Source organism: Chenopodium album, chromosome 6 (assembly GCF_948465745.1).
Source record: "Chenopodium album chromosome 6, dcCheAlbu1.1, whole genome shotgun sequence".
Taxonomy (NCBI): Eukaryota; Viridiplantae; Streptophyta; class Magnoliopsida; order Caryophyllales; family Amaranthaceae; genus Chenopodium; species Chenopodium album.
In genome coordinates, this window is record NC_137839.1 from 36518391 (window position 1) to 36525391 (window position 7001).

The 7001-nt window shown below is 35.5% G+C and overlaps 1 long non-coding RNA gene across 2 annotated transcripts; it reads right to left on the bottom strand.

Annotated features, from left to right (window-relative positions):
• Nucleotides 1-1227: 1227 nt before the first annotated feature.
• Nucleotides 1228-4739, bottom strand: LOC145636027 (uncharacterized). Of its 2 annotated transcripts, XR_014113989.1 has the most exons (6): nt 4401-4739; nt 4132-4241; nt 3131-3226; nt 1911-2044; nt 1647-1780; nt 1228-1543 (listed from the first exon to the last, which is right to left on the bottom strand). It is a non-coding gene; the product is annotated as an uncharacterized LOC145636027 (long non-coding RNA). The 2 variants fall into 2 exon arrangements; XR_014113988.1 differs by having other exon boundaries at nt 1228-1780.
• Between the last annotated feature and the right edge of the window lie 2262 nt (nt 4740-7001).

Sequence of the window (7001 nt, forward strand, 5' to 3'; positions counted from 1 at the left end):
TGTTGTTCGCGGATGATATCGTTTTGGTGGATGAGACTAAGGACGGGGTTAATGTTAAGTTGGAGCAATGGAGGCAAAGGTTGGAATCTAGAGGGTTTAAGCTAAGTCGGAGTAAGACTGAATATTTGGTATGTCGTTTTGGCAATCAGAGGGGGACAAGCAATGAAGTGGTGAGTTTGGATGGAAAGGATTTGACCATGAGTGAATGTTTTAAGTATCTTGGGTCGATCATCCAGAAGAATGGTGACATTGATCAAGACGTAACCCACAGAATTAAGTCAGGGTGGCTTAAATGGAGAGCGGCCACGGGAGTGTTATGCGACCGCAGCATTCCCCTACAGTTGAAGGGAAAATTCTACAGGACTGCCATAAGACCAGTGTTGCTCTATGGTACAGAATGTTGGGCTTCTAAGAAAGAGCATATTAAAAAGATGGAGGTTACGGAAATGCGCATGTTAAGGTGGATGTGTGGAAACTCTTTAAGAGATAGAATCAGAAATGAGGTTATTCGCAAGAAAGTAGGTGTGGCAGACATTGCAGATAAATTAAGGGAAAATCGTCTGCGTTGGTTTGGACATGTAAGACGGAGACCCGTGGGTGCACCGGTGCGAAGAGTGGAAGAGTGGGATCATGGAGGGATTAAACGAGGAAGAGGGAGACCAAAAATGACTTGGTTGGAAGGAGTGAGGAAGGATATGAAGTGCATGGATTTACGTGAGGATGAAGTTTTGGATCGTAAGGGATGGAGGAGAAAGATTTATGTTGATGACTACACGGAATAATCATATTTGGTTCATGTTAGCCGACCCCACTTTTGGGATTAAGGCTTTGATTGATTGATTGATTGATTGATTGAATATAAATATTTAAGTAGTAAAACATTACAAATAACAACTTATATAAATTTATCCAACACATACAACAACACTAATAATATTACTTTGTTCTACCTAAGCTAATAATTATGCATTCAATAAATATTTAGTTCTAAAGTATTGCGCCCACTGTTCTCGAACCACATTCAACTCGTCAACATCATACGGGGCTTTCCTTGGACAAAATTAAAAAAAAAAAAAAAAAAAAAAAAAAAAAAAAAAAAAAAAAAAAAAAAAAAAAAAAAAAAACCATATGAATGAGGTTACAAAATAAAAACAATCCATAATAAAAACAATCATTAGAATAAATGTGATGGTCCAAATTATAGAAATAAAACTCAAATTATAGAAATAAAACACATAACATCAATAATTAACTTATATTTTGAATTGGCAAAAAATTGGCAACATACAACATTCGCAAAAGCAACAATATTAATTTTTAGGTGGTTTATCAATCTTTAGAGCAGAAGGCAACACCATATCAATTGGATCAAATTGAAAACATGCCTAAAGGGAATTTCATCATGTATCATTTGAAGAAGACTCTCAAAGTCCAAGGCCTCTATAAGTATCAATAGCATCTGAATCTTAGCACAATAACAATATTTACAAGCTTCAGAAGACACCCCCAGCTTAACAAAGTTTGATGATCCAGCTGTCATATCCTGAAATGCCAATTTTTGGTAAGTGAGAAAGCAACATATATATTCCACAATTACATTGAGCAGTAAGAGAACAGAAGGACCAACAAAAAAATATAACTTATACAGCAGGCATAAATCCTTCCATTTAGAAGCACTGCAAGTACAGAATGACTTAAATATACAAAAAAATAGAATGTCCAAGATCAGGTTGGCTTCAATTAGAATTTCTTCACCCCACAATATGAAAAGATCAACATCCTGGATGCCATTGCCATCAAGAACACAGTAATGAGACAGAATCCAAGCAATAGATTATTAATGAATCGTAAACTTAAGATTAGGAAATTACTTTCCTAATTTCACAATAAACAATCATGCAACGACATACCATGTGTTGAGGAAAAGATGATGATAATTGTCCATCCAAAATAGATATCAACTTGCTCTCTAGACCATCAGAAATGAGCTTGGAAACCTCATGCCAAATGGCTTTTTCTTCTTCAACAGATGATCCAACATTTACTGAAACATGATTCAGAAATCAATATTAACCACATTGAGGTTATTCGTGGATTACATATACAAATGTTGATGAGATGAACAAAAAAGCTACAGAACAAATGAAGCAGATATAAAGACATTGTTAAGGATATTAAGGAAGGATACCAAATCGAGAGAGAGAGAGAGAGAGGTGAATACACAATTAATGATTAATTGTACTCCCTCTTAATTTTATTACTTCTTTCTTTCCACTACTAAGAGAGAAGTAATAAATATCTTCAGAAGGAGTCTCAACCAATTTAAAAAATACACCTTAATCTTTGACACCACTAAACAGTTGATGATCAAACTCCAACATTAATTTCATATACTAACTTCCCTGATAAGTGAGAACACTAAATTGGGACAAGAGAAGTAAATAAAATAGTATTTAAGCACAAAGGTAGCAAGAGAATGTAAATTCACATCCGTGAATAATCATTTGGCGACCACATTTAAGTAAGCATTGCCTTTGAGTATAATATTGCAGCACTATCTTCAAAAGAGACAACAATAAGACAAAGTAGTCAGCTGATATGATCCTGCTTTACTATAACTGTAATTGTTAGGCACGACTACATTGATAATTACACAAACACGAAGAAGTGCACAACCATAAAACAAGATATAATAATATTACTCAAAGGTAGGAGAAACAACCAGTTGATAAAACATAATCTGCTGACAAATAAATAATAAATATAGTGTTGCATTCTATATTATCTAGGTGATAAGAGTTGCGTAGAACCCCTCACAGCTAGGGTAATGAAACACATTATTTCTACCAACACTCGATAAGACATAAGAGGTGAAAGCCTCTAATATATTGTCATGATTTTTCTTTATTTATTTGACTTAAGTAACAATGAACATTGCTAAAACACACAAGGGGTATAGCCCATGTGTAGGAGTGTTTGTCACATAACTCATAACATATCTTCATCAGCAGGCTACACTAGAGTCCATAATCCATATTCTAAGTGCACCAAACATTCACCAACAAAGTTATAAATAAAAAAAGAGGCATCAACATATTATTTTAATACATTAGGTAGGAAAACTACAGACCTCATGAAGAAAACCTTGTATGGCACCATCAACAAAATCACTTTTCTGATCCATCGACCTTTTCACAAGAATATACGACTGTATCTCATCTAAGCACTGCACAAAATAAAAAGTGTTTGATTATTACTCATACCTTGATTAAAATATATATCTTTCAGCAGATACATTTAGCATGAAAAACCCTACTATCATCTCTGAGTACTATTCCAGTTGACAGAAGAAAAAAACCAGGAAAGCCACTGCATGTAATAGAAACAGTTGATAACTGTAAAATTTAAGACTTGCAAGTAGAAATCCACTGCTGACCTACACAAATAAAAGCAGAAGATGTATAAATGGAAGTAACACAAAACAAAGAAGATTTATTCCATAAGCTTTTGCCTTCATCTAGAGAGCGAACGGTCACTATATACACTTCAATTGAACTTGTCAACTTTCCAAAATTAGTAACAGTTTTTGATTGGTGAATAATGACATAATTTCCCAATATGCCACTCTAAGGCCCAATTTTCTTCACCTTAATTTTTCTAAAGTGAAATTACTTTAGTTGAACTTAATTTATTTCTACTTATCCTAAATTATTTTACCGAACAAAACTTATTTTTCCAGATTCTCTATATTAGTGTTCATTAAAAATTAAAATAACTAATTTTTTTACTGATGAAAATTTGTTTTTGCTAAATTGGAAAATTTTACCCAACTTGAATTTCTTTTTCAATATATTATTTGAATGAAGTGAGCAAAACAAGGCCTAAATTAAGTAAAAGAACACGATATCACAAAGAGTTTTTAATTACGTCAAATCCTTACTTATTAATACATGACGGGCTCAAACATGAGATAATCATAAGTAGGCCTTGCACCAGCCCCATGTCAATCAACTTAGAATTGGCAGAAAATTGGCAGAAAATTAAACATAAATCAAAAGAAAGAAACTCTCAATGCAATGTACTAATTAAACAAAAAAAAAACAAGCTACAAATCAATTCAATTACTCATACCAAATTGTCAGATTTTAGACGCAATGAGGACCGAGCTGCTTCAATGGAGAGAGATTGGAGAGAACCGAGCTGCTTCAATGGAGTTGAGGGAGCTGAGGACCGAGCTACTCCTGAAATATCAAATCCAATTCACTCCCATTTCCCAGAAAAATCAATAAATCAAATTAAACATGTAAAATCAATCAATTAATTTGGAAAAAAAAAAAAACCTATAATTATGTAATTGCAATTAAGTAAATTGAAACAAGGGTTGCGAAATTGGGGCTTACAGGAAGATTTGATGGGAATTTCTTGAGTAGGAAGCTAAGGGCGAGCTTGAGCTGCTTCAATGGAGAAAGTTTGAGCTGCTGTAATGGAGAGAGCTTGGGAGTGAGAGAGGGAGTCGCGAGAAAGCGCAGCTGAGGACCACCGGAATTAGAGGACCACCGAGCTTGAGGACCATCGGAGTTTGAGGACCACCGAGCTGCTTCAAGAGAGCTTGAGCTGATAACTGAGCTGCTTCAATGGAGTTGAGGGAGCTGAAGACGACGACCAAGCTGCTTTAATATTGGAGAGAGAAAGGGGAAATAATATTTTGAGAGAGAGTGAGAAAGGGGAAATTAAAAGTTAGAGTTTACTTTGAAACCTATTAGTAACCGGCAAGACTTGTTGGTTACAACTAGTTGGTTATTCGTAACGGGCAAGATTTGTTGTTTACGACTAGTTGATTATTCGTAACGGGCGGAATAATGCCCGTTACAAATAACTACTCATTCATAACGTGCACCAATCTGTCCGTTTCAATGATATCTTTTCCTGCTCAAGTCAGATTTTTTGTAACGGACATTGAATTTGCCCGTTACAAATGATGTAATTATAATGGGAAATCATATACCCATTACGAATAGCTTGTTACAAATAAGATTGTTTCCACTAATGTTTAAACCTCCTTCCTAATTTGAATTTTGTTCCATTGAGCCTTTAGATGGAGTTGAAGAGAAACTAAAATTTTAGGCTTCTCTTAATGTTAAGGAAATGGTAATTCAAGTTATGAAGAATGGGACATTGGAATTTTTGAAGCGTGGAGAAGTTGTGAGGAAAGATAGTAATGATGAGGAGGATGAAGTAGTTTCCGTAGGAGATTGGATGTTTGAGGGTGATGAGGATAAAGAGGTTTTGAGTGTTGAAAAAGCAATTGGTGGGTTGATTCCCTCACCCCTCCCTTGATTATGATTTCATTCCTCCATTCTTTATTTCAAAAGCCAATCTTCTACCACCCCATCTTCTTTGCATGATAACCATGGTTGCTTTGAGGGTGAGCCATAGAGCTTAGATGAGTTTGATGTAGATCAGGTTCAATATGAGAAGGTTGAGGAAGTAGAACTTACTCTTGATGATTATGAAGATGAGAGGGAAGTGTTTGGTGAGGTTGAGTCTCCAACTCCTATCTCAAATCTTCAACCATTGCCTTCCGCTTTCACCTTTGATGATCCCTTCTCTTCTAAATTTTCCACCATTAAGAGTATGAGACGGATGAGACGTTTTTAGAGGGAGATTATACTTCTCATGTTTATCTTGAGCTACCTCCCAAGTTCGACCCTCAAACCTTTGATGAGCTTCCTTTGAACTTTGATGATGATTTGAAGCTTTTAAGAGCACATTTAGGGTGTGAAGTATTTGAGGAGAATGTGATTGAGAATGATTTTAATTTGAATAATGATGAGTTGGAGGAGAGTGAGTTCACTGGATGAGAAAGCTTCTGTTTCAATGGATAGTGGTGTAAGTGAGCAATCAATTCCTATTATATTCGTTCACCTTACACCTCATTTTCAAGAAAGCTTGATCTTGTTCCCTCTTATCCCATGTCATTACCTTCTTTTCTCATATCCCCTCCTCTTGAAGAGCGTTTAGTCCCCCAAGTGCCTCATTTGATGACTTTTGAGGATAATGTGGGATTTCTAACCAAAAATATTTGGGTTTTTCTAAGCTATGCTCCTAAGGTAGTCGAGTTTCTAAGGTGTACCCATGCTTTTTCAAATTTCTAAGCTGTGCCCCTTAACTCACTACCATTAATGAATGGTACCCTCCTTGGGACTTCAATGTCACCTAAAGTTAACTATAAAATGATAAAAGGTAAGGAAATGATAGGAGAAAGACATCTTAGACAACACAACCCTAATAACGAAAACTGAAGCCACGAAATCAAACTCAATTAACTTTTAAACAACTAATAAGGGTACATTTTAGTATTGTTAAGCAGTTGAAGGGCACGGCTTAGAAACTTAAAAAAGCATGGGTACACCTTAGAAACTCGACTACCTTAGGGGTATAGCTTAGAAAAACCCAAAATATTTTGTTGAGAAGAGAATGCCTTCTTCCTTTTATTTTATTTCTCTTCCTTTTTCTTACATTTTTTATTTTCCCTTCTCTCATTTCTCTTCTTGGCATACCTCTTCTCTACTCCATAGGTGTACATTAAGCTTGTTGCATGCCTTCATTTTGTCATGTGCATACTTACTTTCTTATGAAATGTGTAGTAGTGCATTTGACAAGCTCTTGCGTTCGTTGAAATATTATTTACTAGTGTGGTCAAGCTTGGACCTTACACAAGCCTTTCTCGGGATGTAACCCGTGTTTTATTGCTTTCATTTTCATTTCTTTTTAGAATAGATTTTCTCTCATGGGAATATTTGTGTGCCTTTTCCTAGGTACATAACTTGATATACTTTGGTGCATTGGTTCAGATCATGAATCAAGGAATTTTGCCACCTGTAAGGAGGGTGTGCCCATCGTAGGGAATCCTTCTCCTTAAATTCCCACGGCTCTTTAAAATCCTAGGACTTTACACTTCTTAGGGTGTATTAGAATTTAAATTCCTGATTGTTTTGGGG